At 36.1% G+C, this 21,791-nt stretch overlaps 1 pseudogene; it reads right to left on the reverse strand.

Annotated features, from left to right (window-relative positions):
- Positions 1–6,829: 6,829 nt before the first annotated feature.
- On the reverse strand, positions 6,830–7,427 carry LOC109680951 (cell division control protein 42 homolog pseudogene; annotated as a pseudogene).
- Positions 7,428–21,791: the final 14,364 nt, after the last annotated feature.

Consider the following 21,791-nt stretch of genomic DNA (forward strand, 5'->3'; position numbering starts at 1 on the left):
TGTTCCTGACAGCACCAAAGAAAATGGCAAAGGAAAAGGATGTGCTCTTGGTTGCAAATTCTCAACTTAATTCCATATAAATGTTTCAAAAGCTTCTCTGCCCTAAAGTAACCCCTACCTCCTGAGTTGCAGGACTGAGATTTCTGAAACAAATGAAACCAACCCAGAGCATCATTCTGTGAGTGGCACAATTAGAGCACATATCAAATTCTCAGCCTCACAATGTATCTGCTGTTAAAGTAAGGGTACTAATTAGGAATGGGATTCTGAATAGTAGAATGGGAAAATGGCAAGATCTCAGTGAACCACAATACATCGCGCCCATAAATTCATCTACATCATCTTTTCTGTAGAAGGAGTCTTTCCATCCCTATCTGAAGTTGTTCATCCTGTTTTGCCTAAAGACTCTGTAATAACCTCCCACCACATTGTTCTCAAAACACACTTTTACCAGGCCTTTTGATTTCTAGACCTATGAATAACAGACGCAATTCATAGGAAGTCCTAAAGGGTAAGGTATAAAATATGACCCACACCAAAAGAACTGCCTATTTTTCCAATTTATATGGACCAAAATCTACAAAATGTGTATGAAATGGATATTAAGGGTCTGAGAAGATCATAGAAAAAACATGAAATTGGATCAGGACAAATTGTTGATATGGCTCCAATCAAAATATTCTAGATTTAATCTTGAGAAGGTATAAAGAACTCTGATAGTATATTTTGATGTCTCAAACATGGAATAAAAGATGGCCTATAGTAAATATGGTTGAAATGACAGGACTGCCTTATTAGCTTGAATTCAACATCTCAGAGGGATTAGAATATTAGGGTGGACTTATCACCAAAGAGCTGCTCACCCACTTTTGGGAGGAGCGAGAACACAACTTTCACCATAACTGTGAGAAATAAATTGGTGAGAGCAACCTCATTACCCATGATATTTTGTAACTGTTTTCCTTAGTAGGTCAAAAGAGAGTTGGATTCATGAATGTAGTGGTGATCATTGGATGCTGGGGTGGCAGTGCCAACTGCTGCACTTAATCACCAATAACAAGGTGAACATGGTTTTCACAATGAAGAGCACAGAGCAGAGTAAAACTAGGAATCATAATAGTCTGCCTTATAGGAATTTTTCATGTGGTTCATTGATCCTGGTGTCTCTAGAAAAGTAATAGAAGGACAGTCTACTAAATTGTCAACTGACATGTATAGTGGAAGAGTTCTTGGACAAGTGAAAAAGATTAACTTCAACAGAGAATCCTGGTTTCTCAATCAATACCCACACTTGAGTGTGTTTCTAGACTGAACATCTCTCTTTTTTAAAACCAGGATAACTACTATTCTTTAGAGAAAAGGAAATAATTAGACTTTTGGAAGACTGTTACACAATGGCTCTGAATTGATTTCAATTTTAGGAGACTCAAAATGTTAATGTGTCCCAGCAGTCAGAGTAGGAGCTTATGAAAGTCAGATTATCAATGAAGTTTTAGCTCAAGCCTGTGTTAAAGGGAGTTTAATGGGTCCCTATACCAATCTTGTGGTCAATTTTCCACTTCTAGTATGTGCACTTAGGGTAGATGCACTAAGCAAGTGGGAGAATACCATTTTTTCCCCAACCTGTGGAATGAAGACTATGGTGGCAGAAAAGAACAAATGGAATCCTATAGAATGTCCTCTACTTAAGAAAATCGTAGATCAAGGACAATATTGCATTGCAATCCTGGAGGGGTTGTAGAATTCAGTGCCTCCATCCAGGATTTGAAAGACACTGGGGTGGTGAGTTCTACAATAGCCTCATTGCCCTATGAGGTCTGTGCAGAAAAATGGGTAGATTGTGTGTGTGTGTGTGTGTGTGTGTGTGTGTGTGTGTGTACACATATCATGCATTATCTAATTATCACTAAAATGCTGAAATGTATTCGTGTTTATCATCTGTCTGTAGAATTAGAAATAGAAGCACAAAGAGGTTTTACAACTTGCCCTTTGACCAAGTAATCCAGCTGGGAATTACTGGGGCTACAATGTACATGTAATTTATTCATACTCTAAAACCAATAAGGTTTTCACTGTATGAAAACTAGATCAGTCTTCTAAGAGTGATTGATATATGTGGTCTTTCCTTAGAAACCTGCTTTTCTTGAGTGGGAAAACGTAGGTCACTGTTACAACCTTCATAGATAGTGTTTCTTGCTTCACCATTACTTTGAACTTTTAAAAGTTATGGCTGCTCTTTTTTCTCAAGCGTGGCTACACTCAAGCCGCTAGAATCAAATTCAAATTTTATGCCATATTTGTATTTGTCATTATGAGGAGCAAATGTCCTGGGGTTTACAGTAACATTTTTTTTTTTTTTGCAAAACTCACCACAGAGAACTCCCACTATCAAAATGTCTAGTGAAGTCATGGTGTTGCAGAACGTTGCTAGCTGAGATATGAGTCCCTGAGGCAGATTAGCAGGAAGCAACATTTATTGTGCCAGCACAGGCCCAGCAGACTCCTGTCCAAAGGCTGAGCCCCAGGAACAAAGGGTTCTCACCTTATATACCTTTGAAAGCAGGTTACAGAAACAAAACCCACATATGGCTCAACCCACATATCGCATATCGCTGCATGCGACTTCATTGCCTATTTCATTTCCCCAGTGTTGTGTGACCTTCATGTTTTAATTCTTTCATTTTTATGTCTCTGTTTTGCCATCCTCTCCCCCATCTCATGGTCAGAATACAGTCTGTCTGTTTCTTTTCTGGCCACCCTTTTCTTGCTACAATGGAAGTAGATCTAAACCCTGTAGAGCCACCATCATGTGACTCTGTCCCATGGGAGCTGTACCAAGCAGTACTGTGAGAATGGGGTGACCTGTAGCACTAGGAACCCCAACCCAATACAGTGGGTGAAGAAGTTGAGACATGGAGTCAAATAAGATTATTCTCAAGTCTTAAGATTTATTGTGTTCCCTATTGGGTTTTGGATTAACTTGTTACCTTTTATTTCCCTCTTTCTCCATTTTTGCAGGAAACCTACTTCTGTCCCACCTTTGTGTTTTGGAAGTTCTTAACTTTTTTTGGATTTTATTAGGCTTAAGCTGGAGTGGAATTTGCCTTAGTATAAAACATGCTTTTGAGTATCATCCCTATTGGATTTATAAGAGATTTAGATGAGTCTAAATGACACTTTTACACTTTAAAGGCAATGTTGTCATAAGTTAAGACATTGGGGACATTGGGATGCAATGAATATATGTACACATGAGAAGGATATGTTTTGGGGCCAAGGGAAGAATACTGTGGTCTGAATGTATCCCTGTAGCCTTGGAAAGTTATAGAGCTAAATTAGTTAATTAAAAAAATGATGACCTCAAATCAATAACCTAACTTTGTACCATAAGAAATTAGAAAAAGAAGAATAAGCTAAACTATGATAGAAGAAAGGAAATAATAAATATTACAATGAAGATGAATGCAGAATAGAAAAACAAAGAGAATCAATTAAATCAAAAGTTGGTTCTTAGAAAGCATCAACAAATTAAAAAATTTCATCTAGATTTTCTAAGGAAAAAATAGACAACATATGAGCAACTAAAATCAGAAATAGTATTGTTATAGATCTACTGACCTTACAGAAATTAAAGATTATACAAGAATACCTTAGAAAATTGTATATTAAGAGTTAGATAATATAACAAAATAGACAAATTCTTAAAAACACATATGTAATCAAAACTGATGAGAGGCTATCTGAACACAACCATAACAAGTAGAGATTCAATTAGGAACCAAAGACCTCCTTAAAAAAAATTTCTGGAGCTGATGGTAGTAGGTGAACTCCACCAAACATTTAAGGAATTAAAATCAGTCCTCCTAAAATTTTTCCAAAAATACAAGAGAGAGGAATATTTCTGATACATCCTACAGGCTAGCATTAACTCATTAGCAGAACCAAACCAAGACACCACTGTAAAAGAAAACGATAGGCCAATTTCTTTATGAATACATATGCAAATATCAACAAAATACTAGCAAACTAAATCCAGTAGCACATTAAAAGGATTATATATCATGACCAAGTGGGATTTCTTCCAGCAATGCAGAGTGTCACAGTATGAGAAAATTAGTGTAATAAACCACAAGAATGAAATGAAAGAAAAAGAAAAACCTTCACAATCTGATTTAGATAAAGCATTTGGCAAAGTTTAACACTTTTCGATGATAAAAAATTCAGCAAACAAATTAGAAGAAAACTTCCTCACATGGTTAAAACTAGTCACAGAAACACCATGACTATATCATACTCAGTGATGAAAGATCAAAATATTTCTCCCTAAGATTAGAAATAAACATGCATCTTTTAATCTTGTTAGTCAACATTGTTCTGGATATTCAAGTCAGGGCATTTAGGCAAGAAAAATAAATCAAAGGAATCCAAATTAGAAGAGGTAAAATTACTTTCATAAATGACATGATCCTTCATAAAGAAAATCCCCCAAACTAATAGAGGTAATAAATGCCTTCAGCAAATTTGCAGGGTACAAGATCAACAAACAAAACTCAATTGTGTTGTGATTTAAAAGCAATGAACAGTTTGAAAAGGAAATTAAGTATCATATACAAGTAAATTTTTATTTTTAGCATATATTAATTGCATTTCCATACATGCATATAATGTATTTGATCAAATTCACCTCCTCTAATCCTCTTTCTTATTCCCCTCCAATCTTTAAAACATGCAACCCAATCATAAAATGGGTAAAGGATTTGAATTAGACATTTCTTAGGAGAAGATATTCAAATGGCCAATGTGCTTATTATGCTGAACACATGAAAAGATGCTCAACAGGGATTGTCATTAAGGTAATGCAAACCAAAACCACCATAATAACACTTCACATCCACTAGGATATGAAGGAGAAAATGTGGCAGCACACACCACCAAGGTTGAGTCCCAGACTTTGTTAGGGTGGGGGCAGTGGTCCACAGGATGGTAGAGATGTTTGCTGAAGGCTCCCACCATGGAACTCACTTGTGACCCTCTGCAAGGATGGTTGCACCAGGAATCTTCCCACCAGGCTGTTTTTGGAAAAAGCTGCCCTTGGAGAAGTGATGCTGGCTGTGGCTGTGGCACAGGGTGAGTTTACTGAGACAGCACCGTTAAACCAAGAAAACATCCTTCCTTCAGCTGGATCTTCTTCCATCACTCTACACTCACAAAACTTAATATTTTGCTAGCTGGCAGAGAAGAAATGCTTGCAAGTTTACCTCTAATATTGAATAGCAGAAAATAAAAGAGGGTTTTCATCTGAAATATAATAAATTGAAAACTGATGCAAAATTGTTCAAATAAAATGAATTTGGATAAAATAGACTGCACAAAATTTCTAGCTGTGATAATAGTCTCTAACATTTATTCATGTAATTACTTGTCATATTGGTTAGTGATAGTACTTCTTTATTTTTTGAAGGGTTTTGTTTGTTTGATACATCTGAAAAGAATGAATATACAAATAATTGAGACATGAGAAAGCAGTGGTTCAACACTGAATCTACAATGAACAATGAATCTACAAGAAATAGGATTTGGGGAAGGTGGAAAAGATTACCTAAACAATTTTAAAAACTGGAAATTGAAACCAAAACAGTCTGATAAAATCTCTACTGACACTTATGAAGAGTCTTAGTAAGACTCTTGCAATGATTTTTACTAGAGTTTCAGCAGGTTGCTCAAGTGTTCCTCATATGCAAGACAGATAAAAAGGGATTCTCCTACCTGGTTCCCATGTTGATGTTGCCCCCCAAGCCCCCAGCTTCTCAATGAAGCAGGACTGCATCCTCATCATCAGAAAGGATGCCAATCATCCTGTAGTCATCTGTCTTCTAGCACCACCCCTCAGTTTCTCTATGTGCCAGGTCTTCATCTGGGTTCTAGGAACATCACACTACTGAGTTGCAAATCTATGCTAAGCATATAAGACAATAACTAACAGAGAGGAAAAAAATTAAGTCTGTATGAATGCAATCCATTTGGTATACTTCAAAAGGTACAATTTTTTTCATTTATCAGTGAAGTTAGAAATTACTTTTAAAAAAATCACCACAACGGCAAACAAATTTCCTTGAAAGTCACAGTCACATATTGAGTGTGTCCAAGACAGCTTCCACCTACTTTTATGAGTATCATCAAATACTGGGTGTACTCAAGGATGGAGAGGAAAGGCAACTTTCAAAAAGGAGTATGTTATTAAATGAGGCATTTACTTCCTTCCTAAGAGCACCAGGTGGGGAATATTTTCTAGACTAGATCGAGGAAGTGGAATATGGACCTAATCCATCCTCTTTCCCCTAAGGGGTGTCCACTGGTTAATGAATTTAAAAAAGCAGTACTAAAAAACAAACCGCCCACACGCTCCCCCCCCTAAGAAGGGGAAGAAAAAGAAAAGAAAACAAAAACAAAAACAATAAAACCTAAGATGTCCTAGATTACTGTCTAAAATGGAGTCAGGGAGCAGTTTCAGCAATTCAAATTAGTCTGTGATGGTCATCACAAGCACGCCTGGCTTTTAAACAAAAAAAAGAAAAAATATTTTAAAACAAAGGAAAAAAGTACTGATCATTTTTCTGACAATACACAGTTATCAAAATTAACTAGCACTGGGAGAGCAAAGGGGAGCATACCTATGGATCGTGTCTCACACAAGCGCATGTGGATAGATGCAGGGCATTTGTCATTATTGCAGAAACAAATTTTAATTTTTTAATCTTTAGTTTGATTTAAACATTGCTTTTAGTATGGTGCCAACACCAGCTGTGCAGAAAGGGCTCTGAAGAGATGTTCACAGCAGCACACATCTGCATTTTTTCTTTGGTTCTGGAGGCTCCAGGGCAGCCAATATTGCCTCATCAAACACATATTTTAGGCCTTTCTGTGTGAGAGCAGAACATTCCACATACTTGACAGTCTGCAGATCATGTGCCAGCTTTCCAGCAGTCTCTGGAGTGATAGGCTTCTGTTTGTTCTTGGCAAGCTTCTCAATTGTGGAGGGGTCATCCCTGAGATCAATTTGGGTTCCAACAAGCCAGAAAGAAGTCTTTGGACACTGGTGAGTTATCTCAGGCACTCACTTTCTTTTCACATTTTCAAATGAAGACAGAGAGACAACTGAAAAACAGACTAGAAATACATCTATTTGTGGATAACTCAGTGGTCAGAATCTGTTATAATCCCCTTGCCCTGGAGTATCAAAAAGCCCAAGGGTATATGGCTCTCCACCAATCTGAACTGTGACTGCATAGTTGTCAAAAACAGTTGGTACATATTCAGATGGAAATATGTTTGCTGTGTAGGATATCAGGAGACATGTTTTACCAACAGCACCATCACCCACAAAAACGCACTTAGTTGTCTGCATTTCAGAAACAGGTTTGTATCCACTTTAAGTATTTCAAATTTGATGTTGACCTCAGCTTCTCCACTGGGGCGCTGGCAGAGTGAGTGATATTACTTCTAATTGCCTTGAAGTTGGGAAGATATATCTCCCCCCAAATATGTTATTTTTAAAAATAGGCATATTAGGGCTTGTGGAATGGCTCAAGTGGTAAGAGTGCCTGCCTAGCAACTGTGAGGCCCAGCGTTAAAAGCCAAGCACCACAAAAGAAAAAAAGAAAACAGGCATATTAGAATGAGTTTTAAATTATTTATTGTTTATAAGGCCTACTTGCTGGTAATAAAGGACATAATATGACATCAGGCTTTCAGATATTTTCAAGTAGAACTTATTCAAGGCATCCATAGAAGATGAGGATCACTACCTGTACTAGAAACTACACAGAAATCAAGATTACTAAATGGTTAAAATTTAAAAAAAAACAGATCTTGATCCAGTTGAAAACCATAACATTGACTACTGTAACATCAAATGATACAATTATAGCATCCTTCTTATAAAATGATTACTTTTTCCCAGCATTTTCTTACAGCAAGGTAGAATGTGTTAGAAATATGTTATTTCAATAGAGCATTAGGTAAAGGCTATTATTTTATGGGCTAGCAATTCCCGTCTCAACTTTGACATTTGTTTTGAAAAATGTGCTTCACCTTGGCATTTATATAGCAGCAGGAGACCATTATCTTGTGACAACACTTCATCTCATTGACATTATCTGTTCACTATCTTTGACACTACTAATTTTGAACCTTGTGTGCTGGATATTCTGGCTCTTACCAGTTGCTTGATTGCTCTTTCTTTCTTTACTTGTGAGTTTGAAAAAGAGACAAACCTTAATTAAAAGTGAAATTCAGGTGAAGGTGATACTTTCACAAAGATTTCTGGAGACACAGTGATCACAGAGATTCAAAATAATCTTCACGTATTCAATGGTGAGCTCTGTGTGTTATATTCCTCATTTCCTCTCTCCTCAATACATTCCTCTTTTCAAAATGACCTTGTAATGAATTCTACATAGTTTTTACCTAAATGTCTCCAACATATTATCAGTACTCTCTTGAGACATTTAATGATCACTAATTCTGTAAGAGTATAATAAATCATAGGTCATTTTAGGGAACAATTGAAGTTGCAATCAGGAGACCAAATAAAAAAATAGAAAAGTGAACAAGAAAGATTTTTTCCCCAAGGAAGCAACAGCCTTCTAAATAAGACTCAAATTTTTTTACGGTGGTGGTGGGGGGTGATAGGGAATTCAGGGATTCATGCTGGCAAAACAGACATTCAACTGCTTCAGCCAAATCTCCAGTACATTTTGCTCTGGTTATTTTGGAAATGGCATCTTGCAAACTGGAACTGGACTGAAACCATAATTATCCCTATGTCAAATTTCCAAGTAGGTAGGATTATATGTATGATCCACCAGCTCCTGGCAATGGGGTGCATCTTTTCCAAAGCATGTAAATAAAATGTGCACTGGCTTTGGAATTGTCACCTTGCTTCTCTTCTGTTAGTCTCTGTTCCAACTCCTCTGCCTCTGTCTTCCTGTTTTTTAACAGAAAGATTTCATAAAGACCTCAACTTGTTTGGTTAACTATGGTATTCCTTAAGGGATGATACACTACTTCCATTCACCTGTTGCTTTCCAAATTGGAATATAGTCTGTATTCTGTATGCTTGGATTCAACCAACCATGAACCTAAAATACTAGAAACAATTGCATCTGTAGGGAACATGTACAGACTTTTTTCTTGTCATCATTCTCTAAACCGTCAGGTGTAACAATTATTCACATAGTATTTGCATTGTATTAGGTATTCAAAATAATTAGAGATGGTTTAGAGTATATTGGAAGAAGTGCATACGATCTATGCAAACACTATGCCATTTTATATAAGGGACTTGAGAAGGCACAGATTTTGGTATCTAGAGGGGATAAAATCCTGGAACCTATCCCCAACCAGGGAGGTTGACTACATTGGACTGTGCTCCTAAGTTTTCCTTCTCTCTCTCTCTCTCTCTGATTTCTTTACTTATATTATTGAACTGAAGGAATATTGTGACATTTGCAAAAGTTCTTAAAATATACATAGGTGAATTCAACCCCTTTATCATTGTCTTTTATCCCTCCTCCCTCATTCCTGGAATAATTTCAAGAGGTCTCATTTTCCCATTTACACACATGTGTACATGATATTTCCACCACATTCACCCTCCTACACCCTTTCTTATATTCTCTCCGCTTCCACTGTTACCAACCTGTCCCCTCAAATTTCCCTTTTCAATCACAACCTTCTCCACTCATCTCTTTCATAACTGCTCCTTGGTGCTCCAGATCTTAACTAAAGGCCAGGGAATATGGTTTTGAGCCCAAGCCGTACACTTGCTAATGTCTTGGCTGGCATTGAATCTCACCCCTTATCTTCACATCACTGACTCTTACTATAATTAAATCTCATCTCAGTTCAAATGTCCCTTTCTAAAAGTGGCATTCCCTAAGCATCCTATCTAAAGTAGTTTCCTCCCCAGTCCCCAAATTTCAATTACCTTCAGTCTCAAATTTCTGATTTACATTCTTCGTAACATCTATGACTTTCTGAAATGAGATTCTTTTAAAATATTTGCTGATTAAAAGTCTGAGTCCCGCTATTACAATATGAACAATGAAAAGATGATAAGATCATTTATTTATTTATTCCCACCACATACAATTGTGCACACACATGGTAAAAACATAAAAGTATTTGTCAAGTGTATGAATGAATGAGCATGAACCTTGCCTAATTGCTCTGAGGGTAGTGCTTCAGATTTGGACATGTAACTCAATGGGTAACCCTACCCCTCTCCACTGACTATACATCCCCTGAGATGGAAATTTTCTAGTCAGCATGGATCAGGGCTTTATCTCCAGGGAACACAATCCTATCATAGTCCTATGTGCAGTGCTTAGTTGATGGGACTTTGTACACTTCTCACAGTAATTATTTTGGGACTCAAGAATAATACTGCCCTGTTGTACTCTGAAAATAAGCCTGATTATTTAGTTCTATTCCAGGAAAAAATAGGATGAAAGTTTCTATGGATTGGTGGAAGGCAAAAAAAGACATGTACTGGCAGAGTACATTGAGAACAGGGTGAGTGTGTGGCAGAATGGATTAGTTTACTTTGTTTACTAGGGTAGCATTCTATGCACTAACATCTCCCATTTACATTCATTGCTCTCCTACATTATGTTCTCATCCTTGTTCTATTATTCAATCTGCATAAGCAATTTAGAATTATTGAACACTTTTTTTGCACTAGAAGCAATTTATGTGACACTTCATCAACAGACAGACATCCAGTTAGATGATTTTGCCCAAATTCAGGGTAATATAAGGGAGAAGGATATTATAACTTCAGTATGCTAAGTATTAAGGCTCACAAGATTAAATAGATTAAATATATATCTCACTTATGTTAATATATTACCATTGGTTTACCATGAGAAATTGAACATCTGTCTTTATGGAGAACAGTATCTAATTGTAGGAAATACTTAAACATTTACATACTACATAAGAAAAACAAAAGTGAAGTGGACTCCCTTACAGAAAGCTCAACTCTCATGAAGACATCTGTCACAGACTGGGCTTCATAAGGAAACCCTGCTTCATAACAGACAAACATAAAAAAAAGAAAAAAATCAGCACTGAAATGTATCAGTGAAATTTTCCCAATTAGAGAATGCCCAGAATTGGTGGTCCTAGAGAAGTAAGAAGTCCTTGAACATAGCTGCTGGAATGTATATTGGTTATGTGTTATGAATTTATGTGTACACTCTGTGTACACCAGAAAGCATACTGCTGGGTACAGGTCAGTATCTCACATGTTTATGAGGAAGCATGTAAGAGCATATGTTCCATGGCATGTATTTCAATGAGACAGATGGAAAAGCCTGATCAAAAATGACTGGGGAGAAGACAGGTATGATATGGTAGAGGCCAACAACGGTGGCACTGACAGGAATTAGATGTTCATACCACAAATTAAATCAATCTTGTAAATGATATTTAGTGAATGAAAATAAAGTGAATATACTCTCACATTATTCCATTTGGGCACATTGAAAATACATGTAGCCTGGTGCTGGTGGGTCATGCTTGTAATCCTAGTTGAATTGGAGGCTCAGTTCAGGAGGACCATGGTTCCAGGCAGTTCATGCAACCCCATCTCTGAAATAACCAGTGGAAAATGGATGGGAGGTATGACTCAAGTTGTATAGCACCTCCTTTACAAGCCCAAAGCTTTGAGTTCAAACCTCAGTCACCACCCCCAAAAAAGAGAAAGAAAAAGAAAATTCACAAATATGCAGTACTCAGGGATGTAGCCCAGTGGTAGAGCACTTGCTCACTATGCACAGGCTTTGGAGTTTACCCTCAGAACCATAATTTATCATTTTCTTGGCATGTAGGCACAAACCTGTAATCCCATCATTTGGGAAGCGTAGGCAAGAGGACCATGAGTTCAAAACCAGCCTGGTCATGTAGTGAGACACTTTTTAAAAAAATTTTTCCTTTTTAAAAATATTGTTGTACTGGGGGTACATTGTGACATTTTCCAAAGTTCTTACAATATATTATAGTTGAAAGCACACCATCTATCATAGAATTATAAAACACTTGATATTATTTAAGAATCTTAATTTTTTCATTATCTAATACTCATTAGCAGTCCTAAAAGCAATACTCAAGGGGCTGGGGGCATGGCTTAAGTGGTACTGCACCTACCTAGAAAGCGTAAGACTCTATGAATTCAAATCACAGGACAGCCCCAAACAATAATAAGCAAACCAAAAAACAAAAACAAAAAAGCACCCCCCATCCAATATTCTAGCTATTTTTTCTTATTTTCTAACTTTTATACACACATTTTTTAACTAGTTTATCAGTAATTAACTGTGACCCTTGACACTTGCTTTTCCAAGCCTTTAGTGACCACTATCCATCCATCTGAAGCATCTTTCTCTTCTTATTTACAGTGCTAAATGTCCTGCCCTGTGACTATCTTAAGAAAGAAAATGTTAGATGTAGTGTGGTAAAGTTAGAATGGAGTATGTCTTACTCAATTGTCCTAGAGTCGTGGTTAGTGCAGGCCATAGAGCCAATAAGGAAGTGCCAGGTTTGGTCAGGAGGCAGAAGACAGGAGAGAGGGGAAGTCTAGACTGGAACCTTATTGGGGTTTTTATGGGAAAGGTGAGGCAAGACAGAGCAGGGAGTTTGAATTATTCTGGCATGCGTTGAGCTATAGGCGTGTTCTCCTGGCATGGCACCCAGCCCTGCAACGATTCAGGGCAGGGGAAATACTGGTTTGGTGTGTGACAGCGGAGGGGGTGGGTGATGCCAACAGTTTAGGCTTGGTTGACTTACCTATGAAAGATGACCTCCTTGACCCTTTGCCATGTAAAAATTGTCTAGACCAGGGAGGGACAATTCCCCTGGTATCAATCAGCAATGATTTTAAAATGTGAAAGAATCTTAAAATTCAGAACACATTGTTTCAAAAATTATCACTACAATATATTTCCACAATTAATTTAATTTAATATCACAAAATGTTGTTATGAGCTGCATGAACAAAAAGGAAAACTAAAATATAAAGGACAATGATTGCTGATAAAAACATTGAGCATAGGCTGGAAATGTCTGTAAATACAGTAATAAGGCACAGTCAGATGTGTAGTGAAATGAGATTTTTTTTTGTAGATAAATGGATCAATAAAATCCTAGAAATGACCCCACCAGTTACCCATGTTATTAAATTGCTCTTTTATCACCATCTTCACTACTTGGAAGTATGTTGTAGAGAGGACGTAGCCCAGCCCTGGTGGCTCACGACTGTAATCCTAGCTGCCAGGAGGCAGAGGTCAGGAGGATCACTTTTGAAGCCAGCACAGGCAAATAGTTCCATGATACTCTATCTTGAAAAAACTCATCATCAAAAATGGACTGGTGCAGTGGCTCAAGACCTAGGCCCTGAGTTTAAGCCCTAGTCCTGACAAAAAAATCAATAAATAAAAAACAACTCAGAAGACCAACTGATACTACTGTCTTCTTTTAAAAATGAGGAATTTTGCTTTCTGACACCGCCATTGTTTAGTCACTGACCTGGCAGCAGATTTATGTCTGGTAACTGAGCTCCCATCAGTCTGTGACACAGTCCCCAGGAGCAGGTGTGGCACAACTGGACACACGATGGTCAGGAATGGATTAGTGACCTTTGAAGATGTGGCTGTGAAATTCACCATGGAGGAGTGGGCCTTGCTGGATCCTTCACAGAGGATTCTGTACATTGATGTGATGTGGAAAACTGTGAGGAACCTGGCTGCTGTAGGGAAAAACAAGAAGACAAAAATCATTGAAGGGAGATTAAGGATGAGAAATACATGGTGGCCCCAGGAGACCATGACTCGTGGCAAGTTTTCTTCTATTTTGGTGGCACTGTGGTTTGAACTCAGTCTTACACTTGCTAGTGCTCTACCACTTGAGCCATGTATCAAGAACTTGGCAAGATTTAAAGTGCCATATGTCTACTTGTGTGTGTGTGTGTGTGTGTGTGTGTGTGTGTGTGTGTGTGTTTGTGTGTGTGTCTGTTCTGTACCTGTGTTTGTCTTTAGGAATGAAAGTAGGTTTCAGACAAAGGGTATGTGCTGAATATATTGTAAATGTAACTCACAATAAAGAGCTTACATGTGTTCATTTCAGAAGACATCTTTTCAGGCAATTTCAAATGCAAATTCAGCAACATTTGGTCAGATAGACTAATTGTGCCTGGAGTTTCATCAGAGTTGAGGACCTTTGATCTTCCTTATTCCCTGTATCTTGCACATTCTCCTAGTCACACTGGCTTTTTGACCTTGAACATCAGAAACAAACACATTCTTCATGGTTTTTGCTATGCTTCATATAAACTGGTACAGATTTAGTTGGTTTTTGTGTATTTTCTTTTGGGATTTTTTGCTTAATTCCTCCTTCCAGGCACAAAATTCTACGGATAATGAACTTTGTATCTTCCTAACAGGCTGCTTAAGGGTCTAATTCAAGTGTCACCTATCTGCTGGTCTTATATCAACTCCAAGTAAAAATAATTCTCCCTAGGCACATTCTCCTTTAAATATACTTGTATTCCTTTGAATTATACATAACTATTGGACATGTTACCTCATCATTTCTCTACTTAACTTGCATTTGCTTTCTTTTGCTTGCACTATCACTCACTCATTAGATTTTAGAAACTTTTACTTTTTTGCACAGAACTATTATTTCCCAGGCAATAGCTACAACATGAAAATCACTAAATTATATTCATCAAATGCATGAAATCATTCTTTACAATTTCTGCATACATGACTCTTGGCACAAGCCTGAGGGTTGCACAAAAATTTCAAATGAGATATAGCAAGAGGAATCTATATTGTGGAACAGATTCATACATAAAGCTTAAAATTTCATGTTTTAACTCTAGAATATGCATGACAATTTCAGGTTAGTATTTTCTCTCTTAGTCACATCACTCACCTGTGGCCAGGGAATGACACACAAATTTCAGAATTTCTAATTCTGGGAATTTCAGAGGACCCCAGATTGCAGCCAGTTCTGGACTGTTCCTGTTTATCTTCCTGATCATGGTGTTTCAGAACCTGTTCATCACCCTGGCCATGATCTCAGACTCCCACCTGCACATGCCCATGTACTTCTTTATCTCAAACCTATCTTGGGTAGACATCAGTTTCATGTTTACTACTCTTCCAAAGATGCTGGTGAACCTTCAAACACAGGACAAGGCCATCACTTATGCAGGCTACATCACCAAATTCATGTTTTCATTTTCCTTTCATGGGTGGACCACTTTCTGCTGACTGTGATAGCCTTTGACCACTTTGTGGCCATCTGTCAGTCCTCATGAACCAGTCAAATGAACCCCTGGCTCTGTGTGTTGCTAGCTCTGGCATCTGGGGTTATAGTTGTTCTGCATCCCATACTACAGACAGAGCTTAATGGTGCTGAGGCTGCTCTTATGTAAAGACTTGGAAATCCTCCACTTTTTTTCTGTGAACTTAAACAGGTGGTCAATTGTGCCTGTTCTAACCTTTTGTTCATAAAATGCTGACATATTTTCCAGCTCTGCTGCTTGTTTGTTGTCCTCTTCCTGGCATCCTCTACTCTACGCCAAGATAGTTTGTCCCATCCATGCAAACTAATCAGCTCAGGGGAAGTACAAAGCACTTTCCACTTATGTGTCTCACCTCTCAGTTGTCTCCTTGTATTATTGCACAGGCTTAGGTATGTACCTCATTTTACCTTCTACAGAAAACTCATATTCAAGATCAAGAGCCTCAGTGATGTACACCATTGTCACCCCTATCTTGAACCCCTTTGTCTGTAGTCTGAGGAACAAAGGCATCAGGAATATACTGAAAAGACTCTTCAAGATAGAAACTATAAAAGGGGTTCTGGTACTGAATTTAAAGAAAGATTCATAATTGCAGGACACAACACTTCAGGGTCAAACTTAAAATTCTTTGATTGCTTGGTAGAAACAAAAATTGTTCCTCTATTTTATTTCTAGAAATTTTTTTCCTGAATTCAGCTTCTCTATACAATTCAAATACAGAATTCACTTCATTACACATTCTACTCTTTGTGACATTCAATCCTATTTTATCATTTTCCAGTTTTCCCAAAGTATTTCCATTTTTGGATAAGAAATGCCTTGAAATATCCATTTATTTCAAATGACATGTATTTAGGTGAATTTTTATCTCAAATGATACATATCATACTAAACTTTTTAACCAAAATAGTCATAAAATTTTACTCATAGGAGGAAAAAATCATTTGGAAATATATATATTACTAAAATGGTAAAAGTCTGAGACTAGAGTTTCTCAATTGTGTGTGCATCATTTCTTGCTGTATCACTGCTTTAGCTGCCCTTACAGGTAATACGGAAATTAGCATGTCAGTGTGCATTATGGCTTCTGGTTAGGTTTCGCTCTCATATTTAGCATTCTGTTTCTATTTCAACACAGTATCCATAGTGTCCATCATAGTCACTAGCAATTCAGGCTCCAGTATATATATATTTTAACCTCTAGAAAACTTTTTGAAAATATTAGTAAAATGTAAATCTATGAAACAGATTGCTGTTTCATAGACGTTGGGAACTGGGAAGGAACGGGTATGCAAACAGTTGTAGAAGGTCAAGAATTGAGATCCATGAGCTGATTGAATGTCTCTGTATTTTATTTTTGTATAAAATGTATTTATTGTATATATTAATGAGATCTGGTGTGATATTTCCACACATGCACACAGTGCACACAGATCAAATACAGCATCTTTATTCCCCCTCTCCCTGCTTCCTTGCCAACTTTTCATAAACACTATTAGACTTCGAACTAGATTTTTAAAACTTCAGCATAAGAAAGAAAACATGTTCTTATATTGTTTGTCTTTCTTCCCTAACCCTGAAAATCATCCTGGAGCAAAAACCATTCTCCAGTTCCATCCATATTGCCATAAGTGACTGAATTTCATTCTTCTTTATGTCTAAGTAATACTGTATTGTATTAATATATAATGTTTTGTTTTCCTCCTATTATGGGCACTCAGGTTAATTTGGTACCTTAGCTATTAGGAATAGTGACAGTAACATAGGTGGGCAGGTGTCTCGTTGTTCAGTTGGTTTCAGTTCTGCTTCACCAGTGTTGTTATCTTGGGTGTGATGTTGCTCATAGGTTTTTCTTGGTGCTGTCATTGTGTATATGAGGGAATATGGAACTCTCTGTCACTTCTTATTCACGTATGTTAACCTGTAATTATATCAAAATAAAAATGGATAATTAAAATTATAAGTGAGAAAAGTAAAAAAAAATGAATTTTGAACACAGGAAAAATCAAATAAGCTGCTCATGTATACGACGTGCTTACTGAGATTATACAAATACCATATGTAGTTTAGAGCCTGACACAGGGTCAATAGTCAACAGATTACAATTATCGAAGATAACCAAGTGTATAAAAATCTACTGAGTATTTGAGCTCAAAACAATGTATTCTCTGATAATCAAAAATGTGAATGCATCTGTTCTTTCTTTTTGGAAAACTTTTTAATAATATTTAATGATATTTTTATGTGTTCATGATTGTATGTGTCTATTTCTTTGCTTTCCTATATGAAATATTCTTAGATTTGATATTAAGGGAAAGATACAGAAGAGTCTGACATTTAAGGTTATATATTTTCAATGGGAAGGTATTCTTACCCTTAAGAAGAAAACCCACAGCCTCTCCTAATCAGGCTATATAAGGAATTGAGCTGGTAAATAAGGTAAGAATAAGCTAATGTCAGTTAAAATGATCTGCTTCCACAATTAAAAGAGTATTTGAGTTACTGTATCACCATAAATACAATTTAAAGCAAAAGCAGTATTAAAAAAAAAAGGCCATGATAGAATGTCAACAGGTTCAGGTCTCCTTGAACTTTAAAAAAAATTTGAATGAGGAAAAAAATCAGCTTTCACAGCTTTTATTTAACATTTCAATAGAGTTGCTAGAGATTACCATAAGATATGAAAAATAGAAATTAAAGATAGAAAGCGAAAAGAAAAAAGTGAAGCACCTGTGGCTCATATCCCTAATCCTAGCTCCTTGGGAGGCCGAAATCTGGAAGATTGTGGTTCCAGGTGAGCCTGGACAAAAATATCTATCTCCAAAATAACCTGAATAAAATGGGCTGGAGGTGTTGCTCAAGGGGTAGAGTGCCCATCTCATAAGCATGACGTCCTGAGTTCAAAACCCCAGTATTGTCAAAAAAAAAAGGAAAAATATTGTTAATATACAGCATGATTATCTCAATGAAGACCCAAAAGAGACCAAGCAATCATTATATTCTATTAGAATTTCATTCTAATGATTCATTAGAATCATTAGTTCTATTAGAACTAATAGAGTTCACCAAAGTTACTACTTTTAACATGAAAAATAGCATAATTACAATGGCTAAAATTATGTCACTAAACTTCCTTGATTTAAACGCTACCTTGCTATGTATGTTTTATGGCTTTGAGTAATTTATTTAACCTCTTTGTGCCAATTTCTAATTTTAAAGAAGGTAAGCTGCAATGATTTTAATCTCAATGAGTTATTGTTTGGCTTAATTGAAGTGAAAATTTAGGATAGTACGTAACAATAGTATTACATAAATATTAAGTAATTTTATTGTTGCAAAATAAATATTAAAATATATTCTATAGAATCACTACATAAAAAGAACTACATAAAATTTTTTTAAAAAATCAGCCATTAAATTGGCATGGAAATTCTAAGATATTTTGGAAAAAGATAAATCTAGTAAACTTGCAAAATGGTTATTAGATAGTTACAAAAGTTTATTGAAGATAGTGAAAATGACCTAATTAAATATTTAAATTTATTATGTACAGAGTTGGGTTGGAAGGCCATTAATATATAAAATCTACTCAAAAGATGCTAAAAACTTAAGCAATTTTAGTTAAAATCCAGACTGTGTGTGTGTGTGTATACAAATTTTTAATTATGAATCTCTTGGACAATTATAATGGAAGAATAAAGAACTAGGTAGGGAAATAGGGAAAAGATCTGTTGAAATTGAATATTTACTGAAGAGGAACATAATTGCTAATATATAAAATATATCACTAATACATGTAATATTATTAAAGGTGGTGTCATATAATATAATAAACTACATATAAAATAAAATTCAGCCAAACATTTCAATGAAATTCCTTGAGTATCATTGGATTTGCAGTAAAATCATTAAGAAGCAGAAAGTTATGAGAAAAATGTAGACATTCCATATATGTTGAAGAGAATGGTATTGATAACTAGAATATGGAAAGTTACAATTCATAGGTTATGTTCTATATTTTAAGATAATTAATAATTCCATAAACATTAGTAACTGTTCATTTTATGTCTTTGCATAGCTTAACCATCACATAAAGTTTTATTTCAGTACAAAGCTATCCACTTAAAATTGGTTAAAATGTTAAAGTTTATGTTATATATATTTAACCACAATCTTAAAAACCAAAGCTGTCAGCCTATAGGGAAAGTTTATTAAAGACAAACTACAAAAGGTCTCATTTCCAAAGTTTATGACCACACTTTGACTTATATATCATGTGTCTTTAACAGACAGCTATAATTTTTTAAACAAATGTTTAGATATAACACTGTATATCATGCAAATTTGATTTAGTCTTATTAGTTTACCTGTGGCAAATATAACCCAGCTACTGGGATGAGCAGCAGTGCTAGCTGAGATGAAGTATGTGTTGTGTTGAGAATAGTGTATAAATATCACATTCATCCTTAAAATTTAAATACATTACATCAGATTGAGTAACAGAGAGCATTACATTAAACCTTACGTGAGTATACAGGATGTCATTTTCTACCAGTTCAGTTGTGATGAGCCTTTGAATATGGGATAATTTATCATATACTATCATTGACTGATTTTAAATAACAAAATTTTGTTACTCTATGATAATTTAAAATTCTGTTCTTAAGACATTTTTGGTTGGTTGAGTTTACCTAAGTAATTTCTTTTTCCTATAATTATGATGTTTAATTTATAAACTAGAGCTAACATACAAATTAATGCCTTTGAATATGTATGTAATGAGACACACATTGCTTGGAAGAGGTACTGAATGACCAAGTAGACAGAATGATAAAATTCATTGAATTTAGTGAGTCATAATTACAGTTTTCTTAGATCTGGAATGATGGTAATGCAGCAGACAGGCCATTGGTGGAAGAGTTGGAGATTAGGTAGGGACTCAACAGAATGGATACCTACTTGTCAAGGCCAATCAGCTTCTGAATCTTCAACCTGTGACAGAAGAGAACGTCTTTGATATACCACTATAATTAAAGTTGAATCAACCACTTGGAACAAATCAATTATTTTTCTCCTTTCCATCTTAAAAAGATCAGCAGTTTGTCCTCTGAGAAATAGTTGCCTATACTAAATATAGTTTTTCCTTTTTTTCACCCCCAAATCCCCAGCCAGCAGTAATGTCTGGAGAGCATGAAATAGCTAATCCACCAGTGTGTGATGCCACACTGTGGAACAACCAAGTAAAGGACACATTTCACAGTGAAGAGGTTGGGAATGAACCTATAATCATGGGCTTATATAACCCACATATTTTCCAGAAGCATCTGGACTCATGGAATTCTGGAATTGCTTTCTAAAGGCAGAGGTGAATGTAAACCTGAATGCTATACTTTTAAAGAATATGATATTGTCTTTTAAAATGTTGTATATGAATTGAGTCTGAGGCTCCTAATATGATCCTGTGGTACCTTGAACTAGAAAATGAAAATGAAGAGTAGAAGCAGGACTGGTTCTACTTATCATCACTCTTTGTGACCTAGTAAAATCCTTTTATACTTCCCTTCCTTGAAAACTCTGAGTTAATAGTTTGGGAGATACCAGGTTGTAAATGGCCACTTGCCAAGAAAGAGAAAGAGTCTCACTTAATTAAAAGGGATGGCTTCCAAAGGAACTTTTAACTTTTTGTATCTCCTGAACAGAAGGTAAGAAGTGGAGTTATCAGACCTGAAGGAATAATTGACTCTGGTCAACAGGAGATGGTAGGATTATTTTGACACTGGTAGGAATACAAAGGCATCTACTTCAATGACCTTTTTGAATGCCTTCTCTTATGGTGTTGCCTCATTGTAACTATGAACCAGCACATGAAACAGGCCAGGCCAGAGAGGAGTATCATTGTAAGGGTTAATACTCTACAGAAATGAAAGTTTGGATCACACCTCCAGATAAGCCACTGAAACAATTAAGGAGAGAGTGGAAAATGGAAGAGAGGATGACTGTCAGTTAGATCTCTAGGGCTAACTGTCATAATCAGGCTGCAACCCATGTTTTCATGATTTCCCTCTTCTAGGTTTCCCATGAGAAACAGAGCCCAATAGGAACCTGGAAAAGTGTGGGGTTATGAACCACTTCTTTGATGAAGCAGTTTCTAATATCTTTCAAATTATTTGGAATCATTTTTCTAGGAAGTTTGCCTTTTCCCTTCCACTTGTTTATTTATGTGATCACTTATAATACTGTTATGAACTTAAGGGTACATATTTTATCTTTTGGGTTACAAAAAAAACAACTTTATTTTGATGCTGAAATCATTCCAGCTTAGACCATCAAGCTCTCTCTCATTTTGTTGTTGTGTCCTTTTAAAATATCAGCGTAAGTGTATCTTGTTTTATCTTCAGTTTTAAATGATATTTTTACT

The sequence above is a fragment of the Castor canadensis genome, chromosome 9 (assembly GCF_047511655.1).
Source record: "Castor canadensis chromosome 9, mCasCan1.hap1v2, whole genome shotgun sequence".
In the NCBI taxonomy this organism is placed as follows: Eukaryota; Metazoa; Chordata; class Mammalia; order Rodentia; family Castoridae; genus Castor; species Castor canadensis.